General features: G+C 40.3%; 1 protein-coding gene across 1 annotated transcript in view; it reads left to right on the top strand.

Moving 5' to 3' along the window:
- The first annotated feature begins 7,243 nt into the window (after positions 1 to 7,243).
- EPHA4 (EPH receptor A4) overlaps positions 7,244 to 15,631 on the top strand; it is a 239,238-nt gene continuing 230,850 nt past the window's right edge. Inside the window, exon 1 of the transcript XR_014226696.1 lies at positions 7,244 to 7,304. The gene's annotated coding sequence lies outside the window, so the exon portion shown is untranslated. The remainder of the gene's footprint in view (positions 7,305 to 15,631) is intronic.

Genomic DNA, 15,631 nt, shown 5'->3' with positions numbered 1-15,631 from the left:
AATTGTTTTCTCTAAATTAACTGTTTGTGCTGAATGGTACAACTGTGTCTTCTGAAGAGAGGATCGGAAAGGCAGGTGCCCATCTCCACCAGTGAGTTGCAGGGTGTGACAGTCTATGAAATGGCCCATGGTTTTAAGTGATGCCATGAAGCTGTGGTAAAGGCTGTTCCCTTGTAAGCCTGGGTGGTTTGGGATTTTCTTGGTGTCTTATACACAGAACCAAACCTGATGTAGTAATAGTCACTAACAAAATACCATCACCACTAAACCCACTCTTGTAACTGTGCATTATGTTCTCTGCTTCCTTAAGTATGAGGTGAGGTAGAACAGGTTCATTTTGTTTCACAACTGGAATTTAGACATCTGCTTCTCTGGCAAGAGAGATTGTGAAGGCACCAGAACTGAGTTGCTTTTAGATTACAGTGTGTGCTCTCATCTAATGGAATTGAGACTCTTTGAAGCTGCTACAACATAGTTGCAAGCTTTTGTATAGATTTAAAAACAGATGTAATTTAAATCAATATATCCCATCCACTGGAAATGTGGTTTGGAAATTCTGTTAAATTTTCCAAAGGAAGTGTCCCCATGGTCACTTTGATACTTGCTGGAAATGATTAGCAGTTGCACCTCAAAGAAGTGAGGTGAGTACTGCAAGATCTTGTGGAAGGACAGGCAAAATATATGATACAACCAGGCTTTACAGTTCAGATGATGGAAAAATCTGTTTCACAGAAAATATCCATTTGGACAATATGATCTAATTTTTGTCAGATCCAGATATTTGGGAGATTTTTTTTAAGTGGTCAAAAATATGTATCATAAAAAACCCCAACCAAACAAATAAAAACCCCAAACAAACCAGAGTATTTTGATTAGCTCACTCTCCTCTCTCTCCTGTTATACGTAAAACTTCCATGTGTACTTCCATGGCTGATGGGGAATTAGATCCTCTGAGGATGGAAAAATAAACTTTCAGAGGCACAGTGATGTTGAATGTTGTAAATTTGAGTAGCTCTGTAAAAGGTATGCTAAGACATCTTAACTTTATAAACCATGTATTTGAGGAGATTGCAACATATGATCATGAATTTAGATAAGGTAGTGTGGCCATGGGTTACAGTGCTGTCTGGGAAAAGTAGAAAAAAGCAGGGGAAAAGAAAAAAAGCTGTGTTCTGACTAATCAGTTCATCAGCCGTTGCACTTCTGTGGTGTGCCGTACAACCACACTCTTCCCAGGCAGAGAGACTCTCATATGACATGAGATATGCCCAGGGCCATAAATCCTAGCAGTCACATTATACCAAAGCAAGAGATAAATGCAGGTTTTATTTATCTTGCTGTAGCCTGTAGTTTACAGTTGTTCTGTGTCTTTTACTGCAGAGCTTCTAGCTTCAGCCTTTCCCAGCCCCATCTCCCAGATGAGTGATTGGTACAGATTTAGAGTAGTAATGAATATCTCCTTAGGTAAATGGTGAGATCTATTCAGCCTGCCAGAGAAATTGTACATCCGTGGAATAGATGGGCTGGCATATAGATTCCCTTGGGTATAAAGAAATATTTAATATCTTTTTGTCCTCTTCCCTGTCATCTCATTTGGATGTGCAAGTTCAGTGATTTTTTTTTTCTCAAGGATAGCGGTACCGTGGCTGAGTCATGAACGATATCTGTGAAAGCTGAAGCCTTTTACTCACACCAAAGGGAGCTTGAAAGAAGCCTACAGATACTATATAACTGTGTAATCACAGATGTTTCCCTGAAAAACCTTCCGTGCAGCTTCTCAGTAAACCCTTGTTGGAGTGACACGAGCATGAGGTCTCAGTTTTTCTGCTTTTTGGGAGAATCGTGAGGTACATTTACTCTCAGGCTGGGGTACAGCAAGTAGCTTCTCTGTACTGTGAAGCAGTAACACACGAGGTGCTTTTCTGCAGTAGCTTTGAGCAGTTTCATCAGCTTTTCCAATGGCTGTCCTGACTCCTTGTGGCCATTGAAGACACTTGTCATGCATAAACTAATTTTTCAGACCACAGGTTTTTTCTGTTCTTAATGCTGTATGGGTCAATGCTTGTATTTAATTGAAATATGTCACTGTTTATTCTTCAATTTTGTAGAAGTCTCTATCTACCTGACTAGAGAGCTCTGTGAGTTAGGAGGTGACTCATGGATCTTTATGAATGCTGAACTTTTGGTTGCTGTAAAAGCATTCAGGGCAAGGTAGAAAATGCTGTAAGTTTTCTTTACCGTTAGTCTGGCCTGTCCTGTGTGGTGATTACACCTCTCACAGCTACAGTGGCAGCCGGTATAGAAGAATGAAGATGGAGAGAGTCTTGAGATATTTTTGTCTGGAAAACTCTCTGATACAAGGATGTAGTGAAAACCACCCAAGTTTTCCATTCTTGAGTTTTCATTTTGTGTTAGTTGTAGCTTGTTGGATTGTTTAGCAGGACTGAAATTTGACAGAAGGGAAATACTCCTGTATCTATGTAATGTTGATGACAGTTTTTTCTTTCTTTGTGGGATTAGTTTCTAGAGGTAGGTGGGTTGTTTACTTTTCTTCTGGCTTCTTGCCTGTGCAAGAATAGACTACATATATCCTGACTGAAGCAGTTACCCAAATGTACTGTCAGTAACAGGCACTGCCTAACAGCATTTGAAAATTGTTAATGTAGCTACAGAGAGAGAATACCTGAGTACTTCCAACATCTGAAAATTGCCTATACTTCTTGGGATGTGCTTAGGATATCTTCTAGGAGGAGCTGGAAGCAAAACAAAACAAAGATGATCTTGCCCAGGTTCATTAAATTAAATCCTAGGTTTAGCAATGTAGGAAGCTCAGCACAGTTTGGTTTCTACAGTAATGTGGGTAGGTTTTTTTCGTGGTGTTGACTATTGCAACTAGTTCTGGATAAAATGTAATGCTCAAAAGCTGCTGATGGTCATAAATGGCTTGTGTACAGAATTTGCTGTTATCTTCATTTCCCCAGGTGCATTTACATAAAATGACAGTTTGTAAATATATAGTCACCTGTGACCTTCTCCTCCTTCCTCAGAAGCTGAATATAGAAAATCACAATGTAGCAATATAGTATTCAGCTAACATTTGACATTTTCCACTCTTCCTAGTTCTTACCTGCATGATTTGTAAACTAAATAGCAACCTCTGAGTTATTTTTATTCATACTTTCTGAATGTGACACTTAAATTGCCACAGGTGAATACTTACTAGCCCACTTCTGCTGGATTCTGGTGGGGTTAAAAATATGAGCAGTTATAATGAACATGGTGCAGTAGAAACTGTGCCGCTGGCAATTAATGCTTTAAATTTACAGCTCAAGGTTCAGCTGTCACCAGAACCACATGAATGTCTTGTGCTTCTTTCTGTAATAAGGCAAAAGAATTGCTGACTGTTACTCCCAAAGTGATTTCTTTTTGCGATAGATCCTCTAAGGTATTTCTGGGAATAGTATAGGTGGGTGATCCGTTATAAATACCTATATACTTTATGGAAGTACAAATTCTTCCTTTATTGTCATCTCTGTAGTCCTCTGGTAGAAAAAGCTTTGGAAATAAATTGATTACTGACTACAGAGTTCACAGTTAGCCCTGCTGAAGGACTTAGTAAAGAAAGTGTAGTATAGAATAGCCTAATACCCTAAATATGTCCTGGACACTTCAAATGTGTTTCTAGAATCAGAGTAAAGCTTTGCTTAGTAAGAAGTTTGCCCTTCTCTTTTGCTGGCTGCCATCCTGCCAGCTGCCAGATCCCATCAGCATGTTTTCATTCCAGCATCTCACATTGCAGGTGCTGGATTGCCACATGCAGTCTGAAGTGCTCCATATCACAAGCAGTCCCCAAACTGTGCTGAGCAAGGCCAGGGGATGCAGAATTCCCCTGTGGGTTCCCCAGCACTACAGCTGGCAGTGAGCTTACAGGAAATCCCTGGACTGACACTTGGTTTGTTTGAGGGGAACACCACCAAATGGTCTGTACAGCTGTACTGTTCCTGAATGAGATGGAGTTCAGGGGGCTGATGAGAGCTCAAGGCCTTCATTATCCTATCTAAAGAAGGGGTATAATTGTCAGAAAATGAAAGGTTGGGAGAAATGTGAATTTTACATTACATCTTCCATCTTCCCTATAAAAATTTAATGTCACAGCAACTTCTTTCAATGGTTTTCTGGGGAGAACTCAACACTTAATAAGAATTAGGTGTACAAGAAGTTACTTCTCACTAACTGGGTTAAAAAAATGGTGGAGCTTTATTTTGGTCATACTGGCCAGTTTGAACAAGCCAGAAACGACCTTCTCCCATCAGACAGCAAAAATCTGAGGTAGCAGGAATCACGGACAGGTAGGAGAACACTCAGGAAGTGCAGCAGAGCTGGGAAGCAAAAGAAGAATTTTACTAAGTGTGAGTTTGTAGCATATGAAAGTACCTTTGGATTGCTTGCATCTGTCCATTTGGGTTTGAAAGAGTTTGAACCAAGGAGTTTCAGCCAGCACCAACAGATCCAGCTGCCAGAGGGACAGAGCTTCTTGTTGGCACCTCCCTGACCTCCCTCCCCTGGCACAGCCCTGCTGGCACCTGCACGGGAAGTGGGAACAGGGAAGTGATAGGGTTAAAAACGCAGCAGGGTTGCATGTCCAGCTTCCCAAGCCTGTGTTTCCCAGGAGCTGTGGGAGTCGTGTTTGTGCCTGGTGGTGAGTGGGCAGACCAAGTGTGACACACAAAAACTTTGAGAAATCTGCCTGGCTCATTAAAGGGTGTGCGAAGGTGGCAAAGAACAAAGGAAATATGTTAAAGCCTGCTCTGAAGAGTGGGAAATAGAGTGGCAAATGGGATAAGCAATTGGCAGAGGAGTTTGAAAAACAAGGAAGTTTGGGAGAAGAAAAAAGGAGTGGCACATACTTAGGAAAGAAGGGATTGTTCTTGCTGGAGCAGGCTTTGATGAAAGGAGGGGAGTCTGGCTGGGTCTGTGCCTGGGAGGTCCTAAATGCCTGACAGTACTCTAACCAAATCCTTCTTGGATTTGGTAACTTCTCCATGGTGAGAAAATGCCAATATAGCATTGTATATATTTTTTTTTTAGACATGAATTAAAAAAAATTAACCTGTGTGCATGTGCTCAGGGGTTGAAATTTTGCAAGGCAGTGGGTACATGAGGCATTTGCATGGACAGCCAAAGAAAGTGATTGCAAAATGTGAACATGTCCAAAACGATGATATGAAAATGGGAGGTTTGAATTTAAAAAGTAGCCCATGTTCCTTTAGTTGTCCAGAGAGATGTCAGCTTCCATTTCACTAGTTGCAGTGCCTGCAACCCAGGTAACTATAGAAAAAAAGCACCTTGGTTATGGATGCCTGCAGTGCTAAATGTCTTAGGCTGCTGAGGGGAGATGCTTCCTCTTTCAGAGCCCTGGCTTAACTTTAAATTGGTCTTCCTTGTGTGGAAAGAGCCACTTTCCTAACCTTCCTCACAGCTGCTGCTGAGTGTTGAAATGTGTGTCGCTGCCTCAGAGATAGACTATATCTCCTCTTATAAATAAGGCATGAAAAAATTTGGGGAAAAATGTTGTTTTAAAAAGACGAAGTGTATTAAATGTGTAAGACCACTGTGCAGCATGTATGGTGTCTTGGCTGATGGTGCAGGAGGATCAGGAGCCATTCTCAGCTGAGGTTCTGAGGGGGTTTCAGGGACATGGCTTGGTGGTTGTGCTGTACCTATATGGCAGCCACCCCCATCCTTCAGGCACAATTGTCCTATTTTTTCCTATCCCTCCTTTCCTCACACTGCAGGTTCTCCTGCTCTTCTTGCTGTTTTTGTTTATGCAATTAAGTCTCTTTTAAGACTGTACTATAAGAAAATTTCTCCAAAACCAGATGTCTCATGTAAATGCAGGAATTAACATGCCTTGTTTCACATCACAAACTGAGACAAGTAAGAGAGTCCTTCTCCTTGGCTGGCAGGCCACTGCTCTTCCTTCCTAGAGGAGCTCTTATATCAGCACTCTAAAACTTGACATTGATTTTGCTGCATGCCTCTCACAGTGATGAGGCTGTGCCAGGCCCTTTGTGGCCCTCATAGGCTGAGGCTGCCCAGGCTGAGTGGAGCCCTTCAGGGGATCCCCACCTCAGCTGCCGCGTTTGGTACCTGTTTGAGATAGCACTGGAAGTAGTGGGAAGGTCACTGCCCCCAGCAGCAATGCTGCTCCTGCTTTTCCCAGGCTTGAAGGACTTTTGCAAAACCTGGGAACAGCTTTTGCAAATGTGCCAGTCTCTAAACGGAGCTGGAAGGTGGGGAAGTGGGGTGATCTTATCCTCTGAGTGTTTCCTTTCCCTGCACTGAAGGAAAGAAATAGGATTGTTTTCCTTGGTCTGACACTACTGCTTCCCACTGCCTTCACAGCTGAAAAGTTCTGAGTAGTGACAGAGAGAGGGAAAACAGTGGTGGGGAGGCTGACTAATGTCCATTTTTTTGGTCAGGAAAATAAAACTTGAAATCTTTGTTTGTGGAAAAATACATATTTTAAAAGAAAAACCTTGCTGTGTTTTGGAACAAGATGCATCTGAGTCTTGGTTCCTGTTTGCTTGTTGCCTTATGCAAGATGGTAGATTTTTTTATTTGACCACCCAAACTTTCTGTTGGGGATTTTTGTTTTCTGTGCTGACATGCACAAGTATCTTGTAGGTAAACCTTCAGCTGCTGTTGATGACTTGAGCTGTGGTTGTGCTTTAGAAGCACAGGTAGCATGCAATGTTCAGGGGATGTTCAAACCATGCAGTTGGTCCTGTAAAGACTTTTGTGCATGCAAGTGAATGGTCCTACTGAAGTGTTAGAATGTCTTTGTCTATAATTTAGCATATTTGTGTCTTGAATTCACACTATTTTTGTGTGAATATTCTAGAAATACCAATGCCCCCAGTTTATTTCAGCTGCATTTTCTTTATTTGTTTGCAAACTCTTATCAGTCAGGGAGGAAAAACTGAAAATGTGTAAGAGACTGGAGTGTTCTAAGCTGTGTCGGATCCTGCAGAGAGTGCAGAGAAAAGTGAAGAGTAGAGGGGGCAGACATGTCCATTAAGCTAACGTAAGTGGTGAATCATTAAGGTCAGGGAATTAGTTATAAATAGAAGTGGCAGCAGAAGGTTATTTTTGTGAAGGATTTCAAAGTGAGGGCAAGAAGTTTGAATGTGATGTTGAGCAAGTCAGTCAAGGGAGAGCGACAGGAAGGGAGCGCAGCGTCCTGCAGCCAAAGATTGGAGCTGTATTTTTAACAACAGGAAGAGAAACTGTGGCACTTGATTGTAAGTTGTTAGCTTGTTGAAACTGATGTCATTAAAATCTGCTTAGGTTTGGGGGTTTTTTGGTTGAACAAGCAATTAAGTTGCCAGGTTTATAACTGATGTAATTTTCTATAGGGGTCACGTACTCGGAGTTCTGCAAATTGATGGAAGTTTAAAAAATATTAAAATGTTATTGTTAATTATGTTTGCTGGCCCTTTCTATGGCTTCGGCCCCACCAATTAATTAGTTTGGGGAGGATTTGTTCCTCTCATGACAAGTTGTGACAAAGATTGGTTCTACCATGCATTTGATAATGACTTCTGGCTGGCAAATGGACCACCCTCACTTTCTGAGGAGGTAAGAAATTCTAAGAAATATGCCTTCAAATGAAGTCTGGAAAGCAATAAAGAAATATCATTATAGAATAAATATTAAATAGTTTTTAAATGTGGTGATGTAACAGGTCCCTGCATTACATTTCTCTAGCACATGTTGTAAAAAATGCATTATGAATAACGTGATAATTCCAGCGACAATAAAACATGAGGGGAGAAGACAACATCAAACAGCACCATCTGCTGTTCCCGCTTGGACTGCTAGGACCACAGTAAGGCGGGGAACGTTTGTTCCAAAAGCAGCATTCTCAAAAAGTGGTTTTTCATATGCTGCTAGAAGTTTATGAAAACTCTCTTAGCAGTCCTACTGACTTGTGCAGAAATGGGGGCATGTCACGATTTTGATTTCTGTAGTTTTGATAAAATTCTGCTTCAATAAAGCCTGAAAAGTTTTGATTATATCTGCTTGTATATGGCAGTCAGAAATTTGGTCAGGGGAAGATCAATATTTCCCTTCAGATAAATATATTTGGGTTAATATAGACTTATTTACATACTTCTAAAGCCTGCCTAAATTAATACTTGCTTTAGTCCATAAAATAAAGCACTAATACATATAAAAAAGAACATTAACATATATAATAAAATATACATCAGTGCATACAATAATTAATACATATGATAAAACTTGGTTACAGTCTTCTTGTGGCAGTTTACACAGCCTGAAACAAATGGTCTGTACTGAAGCTTATTGTCTATAGTTTTGGTAATATCCAGCACTTTAAACCATTGTAAATACATTCAAGAGAATAAGAAGTGGTTAATAAAAAGTCTGTGGGAGAAGGGATTCCTTCAGCCGCCAGTAATAGCAGCTTGTGCACCCCTAGAGGGAGTATAAATAAAAATGGGATATTAAATGGCACATAAGAATAGAAAACCTGTCCACAAGAGCAGATAACTAAAAAAAAAAGGAGTTGCATAAACTCCATTGTTACTCATGCTTGCAGTGAGCAGAGGATAAAGACATGCAATGAAACAATAGCAATCTACAAGTAAGATTCCCAGCACTAAAAGAAAAGACTCATTCCCTGACCTCCTTTCTGGGATGAGGAATTACAGCTAACTTCCCTGGGAGCAGTGTGTAGGAGTGAGGCAGGGTTAGGGCTGGTGGATGCTGGTGCAGCCTGCATGAGTGCTGCACTTGGCTCAGAAATGGGCTGGAGCCGGGAGCCAAGTCTGGATTTAAGATGGGAGGTTTTGCAAGCACAGGGGTGTTTGGCAGAGGAGTGCTGAGGCAGGGCTGCAGGCAATGTGTAAACAGGCACTTAAGCGGTTCAGCCATGTGTGCACAATTCCTGGAGCAGAAACTGGGCTGCCACGGCTGTTACAGTGCTCCCACTGTGCAGATGAGAGCTGCTCAAGGGTAAGGTGTTGCCACTGGCACTGCATCCTGCTTATGTCAGAAGAACAATGTGGAAGCTGCCTGCAGCAAAGGCAAAGCTTGTTCGTATCTGTCTGCAAAAACTCTGTACACAAACCCTCAGTCTGGCTTACTAGAGAGAGAGAGGCCTGCTGGGAAGTGCAAAACTGGGTCAAAACTCTTCCAGACTGGTTAGATGACAGGATCTGGTTTTGATTGAGTTCCTCTTCAAATAGCACGTTTATTCCAGATACTTATTTTTTTGGATGCTAGAGGCATCTATCATCTTGTATTTGAAGACTGTACAAATGCTTTTAATTGCTTTAAGACGTATTTACCACCATGGTGTAGTGATTTTCAGAGCAGACACATAACTTCAGGAAAATCCTCCAGTATATAATAATACTTTAATGAACCTAGACTGTCTTTTAATAAGGCCATGCAGCTGTTCAAACAGCTCTGTTATCATCATCATTGTGTTATGATGTTCTGGGTTCTCCTATGGCTTAATGACGATGGAGCATTATCAGAAGTATTGAACTAACAGAGAGGACTAAGGGAGGTGGTAATTTGTGCCTTCTCCATCTGCAGCTGGTTGCTATGGTTATCACCTCAATTTGGTTCTAAATGAACACCTTTGATTAGGGAGACCCACTGATGGTGATTACTGTTACTTGTTTTCAATGCTGCTACTGTGAAATTCAAAGCAGAGCTTAAAGAAAAGTCTTGGTGGCTTTATCATGCTTACCATAAGTGTGATAAAGAATTGATATATGATAGTAGCAACAAATAACAACTTTCTGATTAGTGATGAGAAAATACTTAAAAAATACATTTTGTTCAAAATATGTGAAATGGATTCATTGAAATATTTTAACTATTAATTTTTTCCAATCAAACCTGTGGGAGAAAAAAAAGTATTTAATTCAATCATTAAGCTCGTATTAATCTAGCTGGATGGGAAATGAAGTTTTGATTTTTGTCTCAAATGTAATACTTTGACTCTCAAAACCATTTTGCTGAGAATGAGGAGTGAGAGGGCTCATTTCAATGAAAAGATGGAACATTTTGGCTGTTTAGGTTATCTTCTTTTATTTTTCTGAAAATCTACTATTTGCACAGATCTAGTTATGAGCTCTGACATAAGACCAGATTCTGTACATTGCTTTTCAAGAGGAATGAGTAGCTTGATTAAGAGGACTTTGTCTCTAGGAACAATCTGGCCTTGAAACTTGAAATTCACACACAATTTCCACTAATATGCTGCTAGAATAATTATGGAATTCTTAAGTGTGTGCAAGGGGGGAAGAGCAGTAAACAAGTACCTAGTATGTACTTTTAAGAGCAGGTGGCTTAATCTTCCCCTAAGTAAAGCAATAATTTCAGCATATTCTGGTGATTACAGATAATAGTTATTCAGGTAATATTAGCTTTTTCAGGTGTGGTATCTTGTTCTAGGTGTTGTAACCTGTCGTTTACTCCTTCAGTGTATTCAAGTTTACTTAGTAATTGCTTTGCTGAAAAACAGATTATATATTATTTAGCTGTCAGTTGTGTTGGAAAAGTGCCAAAGAACTCTTAAAACAACCAAATATTAGCCAATAAACATCAGTGAGAACAACTCATGCATGAAACAAGGACCCAACTTGTTTCCTTGTTGGATGGTTAATATTGGTGAGAAGTTCTGACTCGAGTCTTTTTGCCTTTGCCTTATTGTCCAAGTAAGTTATCTGCTGGGCTTGAAAATGTTTAACTCTGAAACAATAGGCAGACATACTTAGGCTGTCTCAAAAAGACCCTCAAACTGTTTTGATGCAAGGGAAAACTCCAAACAGCCCTCAGTTCAGCAAGGTGCTGTTTAGATTAGGTGCTCCTGCAGTAGAATTTCAGTGTAAGTTGTTGCACTTTCGTAAAATTGGTTGCAAACAGCTAATGGCCAGTGTTTAAACGTGAGTCAGACCAGAAACCCTGTTCAAGCTTCCTTTAGAGCAAAGCAGGGGAACTGTCTGACCCCATGTCAACAAACAGCTGCCCTACGTTATATATTTGTACTTATCCAGCAAAGACAATTTTTCTGGGGATAGTGGCCAAAACCAAGACTGCTCATGTGCTCACACTCAGGGGAAAAAGTTCTCAACCCAAATTTATTACAAGCTACTGAGGTTTTAATTTGGCTTAGCAGGAGATCTGGCATATCATAGGTGTCAGTGTGCTTCCCTGGTGAATAAGTCACCCAGGATTTGGAGTGTCTGTGTCATGCATCAGCCCTTTGGGATAGGGAAATTCCATCAATGCTGTGATACATGTGGGCGACAGAGCCAAGACTCTTCAAAACCGCAAAGGAAATAGGTGGCAAGGTAAACACTGGGAATAGGTGTCCAGTCTTAAAGCCTAATTCTGAGACTTCTGAATACCTTCAAGGGCCTTGGTTGTACACATACTTCAAAGGCTCTCTTGTAAGGATGAGGCTATTTTGGGTGAAACAACAGAGCATCTGTACTATCAGGCTGTCTCTTTTCCTGCTCCCCTGAAGTATTCCTCCCTGGAAGCCATCTGGCAGCAAGGAGCCCGTGGCAGGAGGGCTGTTTGGTCGAGCAGGTCCTTGTAGCCTGTTCTGAGATTCACGTTGCAACAGCTTGAGGTCAGTGAGCTGAAAGCAGGAGTGGAAACTATTTGAAGGGTGTGCTTCCCACCCTTCCCTCCTGCTCTGCTCTGCCTGAAGCAAGTTGTTTGATTCCATATATATTATTTTCGCTGTTGGAAAATGACTCCCACTCAAAACAGGATTAGGGAGCTTGGCAAAGGGAGGGTGAATTTAATTATAGGACAAAACAACATTCCCTCCTCCAGGAGTCTTGGCTTCAGTTGTCACTTCTGGTGCTTATTCTCTATAAATGGTGTCTGGTTGGCCTGTGTTCCTTTTCATCTGATAAGATGACATCTTTTTTGCTCCTGTGTTGTTGGCTTGCTGTACAGGTTTCAGATATTGATGGATTAACATAGGCTGTTAGCAGAACAGTGACTGATGCTTTTAACTGTACTGAGATTGAGGCATTAGGTTGATATCCCATCTGAGTTTAGACACTATGAAGCACTAAAGTATGGGGGAAGTCTCTCCAGACTTTTCCCACTTGATGAAGCAAGACAAGATCTCCATTCAGGCATAAGGAGGACTGAACAACTTTCTGCACATAAACATTTTTCTGTCTACTGAAAGAACCTACAGTTACAAAAGTCCTAAAGACTAACTGAAACAAATCTGGATGTTATACAGAAATATTTAACATTTTGGCCTTGATCCTGTAACAGTTTTACATGTCCTTAGCATTGTGTACAGCAAAGTAAACAAAGTGTTTGTAATATAATGCACTGTTCTCTGATGATTTTGATAATCTTATATTAAGTCATGAAGAAAAAAGCACCACAGGATACAGGGCATGCTTGTAGCTGACAGGGATCTTCCTTGCCTTCAGGTAGCCTGGGTTGAAAGCTGCATTGTCTTGGCTTCTTCTGTTTGTTAATGGAAGAGACCTGAGGAATACTTTTCATGCTGTCTCTGCAAAGAAGTTGTCTTCATTGAGCACATATGGTCTTGCCAGATTTCACAGCTTAACATCTTATTGTTATTGCCAGCCTTCAGTAAAGCATTTCTTCATGTGTATCTACTACTGAAAATACTTAACAGATGTCTACCTGTGTCACAAAGCAGTAAAGCAACGCCAAATTAGAAAAAAGGGAGCATGGGCAATGAATGACATATAAAGGGGTGAAAGAAGGTCAAGAAAAAATCAGAACAGGAATTTAAACGTTGCCTGATGGGTCTTGAATGGTTTTCTATTTCAGTGTACTGTCAACAAAAGATCATGATCTTACCCATCAGTTGCTATTTGGCCTGTAATATTTTTGGTGCAAACCCCACCTGTTTAAGAAAGATCAGTCCCTGTGCAGATTGTATAACTGAACTGACAGCCGAACTGGAGAAGGGGGACCTGCACCTTTATAGTCCTGGATATGAACAGATATCAGAGGGGATTTAGCTCTGGAGAAGAACTTTAAGCCTGAGAGACACCTGACATGGTTCTTCTGTGATTCTTTAGCCTGGCCTAGGACTGCTTGAACTAATGAAGGACTCCTCATGTATACGTAGAATTTAGCAAAGTTATTTCTAGCAGCTGGCTATGAAGCAGAATTTCTGTCTACTGGTTTCATCCTGAATGAAAGCAAAAGAAGTAATCAGACTTTTTTTGTTTCATCCTTGCCAGAATACTTGATAAGGTTGCTATGGTTATTCCTGCTAACATAAATTTAAAAAGTGACATGATTGAATCTTTTAAGTGTGAAAAGACATTTATTGTGGGATATTTTAATTTAATCCAATCTGCATTTTTCATTGGAGAACCTATTGTGTATGATCTTTTTTGATCGTTGTAAGCTGAGATACTTCAAAATGCTGTTGCAATTTAAGAAAATAAGACTTTGGATTAGTGGTGTTCTGGTTCAGAGTTCCTGCTATCCAGCACCAAATGTGCTGAGCAGGAAAGAAAGAAAATGACAAAAGTAACTTTGTGGGTTCTTTTGTTTACATTAAGAAACCCAAACCAAACAACTCCACTGCAGAATGCTTTAACAACAAGCAACTATTTTTTGCTATCTTCATTTGCCGAGAGGAGTTACAGTCCTTACAGGGTAATATCCTATCAGCTTTGTTGGGTGCTTTGTGTTTTACAATTGAAGAATTAATTTAAAGTTTTTATTTGAATTTGAAACTTGACTAATCTGAGAGTGTTTAACATTCCTGTTTCAATGAGTGAGTACTTAAGGCAAAACTTATTTTATTAAACCTCATTTTATTTCTTTCTTCCTTGTACCCCATTTTTATCTTCTGTTTCCATATTTCAAACCAAATAGCCACAGTTCTTCATATTTACACTGTTGTAAATGTTTCCTCACATATAGTAATTACTGTAGAACTAAAATTATGCAAATTAGAAGGAAGGAAATGTCTGCTGTTTCTTTGCGTGGTGGAGAATTAAAAATGAGTTGAGTTTCAGTAGTTTCATGACCAGGAAGGTACTGGGAACTCTGAATTAAAGAATGCTGCTCACTGGTATATGCAATGTATTTTCTTACTTTTATGTATTTGAGACAAGAAGAGAATGAGTCTTAAATATTATCAATATTATTGGCTCATTAGTACCAAAGGGATCAAAGGTCATGTGATACAAGCAGGGTTATAAGCCATTTAGAATTCTCTGGTTCTAGTCTTGGCTTCCCCCTGGCTTCATCCATCACTACATAATTCACTGCTTGTATTTCATTCTCCTATACTTTTTGCCTCATAGATTTTTTTTTTTTTTTGGACTCTTCATATGTGCTGTGCTTAGCACATAGTGAGGGGTTCCTCTGTTGGTTGGCCATGGGTAGAGACCTTGCTGGGGCTGGTTCTGGTTCCTCCCTTTCTTTCTATATGGAGTTCCCCTGGGGTGAGATTGGTTTAGCAATTTCTTCTTCAGTTTTATTCTCGGGAAGAAAGGAACTGGATGACAAAATACGGAAATTTGGTGTATTTATTTCCAAGAGGTAAGCTCCTAAATACATTTCTCATTTGAACTGAGTTATTGGCCAACAAGGTCATCAGACACAGTCTGTAGTGAATCCTCAGTGGTTTATTACATATCCTTGCAAATGGGCAAAATCTGGCCTTGCTGTGGGACTTAGGTGCTCATGATGCAGTGATGCTCATTTGGGTAAAAAGTTTTGCTTAAATACAGATGAGTATCAGTTAACCTGATATGTGTCATAGGAAGCTTGTGGAGCAGGCCAATCCAACAATTTATTTCTATCTGTTCTAAGGATTTTTAGGGCAGTTGAAAGTGGGGTCCCCTGAGGCTCCTGCACTGGGCAACATAGAGGCACTCAGCAAAAATACAGTGCCCTGGACTGAAAACTGCAACTCAGAACAAGGGAACAAATGGAAATAACAGTGTGATGTGAGGGCAGAGGTCTGAGGAATTCCTATTACTCTCTAACACTGAAGAGAGTAATTCCCTTACTAAGTCTGCATCTGATAACCTCCCCTTTGAACAGAAGTGATAGCCACCTATGTTTTGCTATTGAAAATATTTGCTTCTGTCTTTGCTGCTGCCTGAGTGTAGGTTATCTCATGGTCAGGGTGATGAATTGTGAACCATGATCATGATTTAAAAGCCAGTAAGTATTCTTATCAACACTGGGACTTCCTTTAAGTGCCAAAGTGTAAGGCATTGTAGAAAGTGCCACTTTGAATACATATATATAGCTGTAGTGTACATTTATACACCTTAGTTCAGTGGGATCTCATATCAGATATGTAAAAATTATCATTACCTGGGCATAGAACACCTCTCTGTTACAATAAGAGAGGGATATGTCTTTCTCTTCTGTGCCTTTTAAAGCGTGTCTTGAACTGAATGATATTTACTAAAGTTATTCTAAATGCAATGAAGCTGCCAGCAGATTTTCAGAAGCAGAACTGGTGGTGTTTCACTCTGGTGACTCAGGGCTCCAGCAGATGAGCTGAAAGCCGCGCTGCATTTCTCAGGGGACAGGTTTT

The sequence above is a fragment of the Coloeus monedula genome (assembly GCF_965178545.1).
Source record: "Coloeus monedula genome assembly, chromosome: 10".
Classification (NCBI taxonomy): domain Eukaryota; kingdom Metazoa; phylum Chordata; class Aves; order Passeriformes; family Corvidae; genus Coloeus; species Coloeus monedula.
The sequence above is the reverse complement of the archived record's forward strand: the minus strand, read 5'-3'. Positions and strand labels throughout refer to the sequence as shown.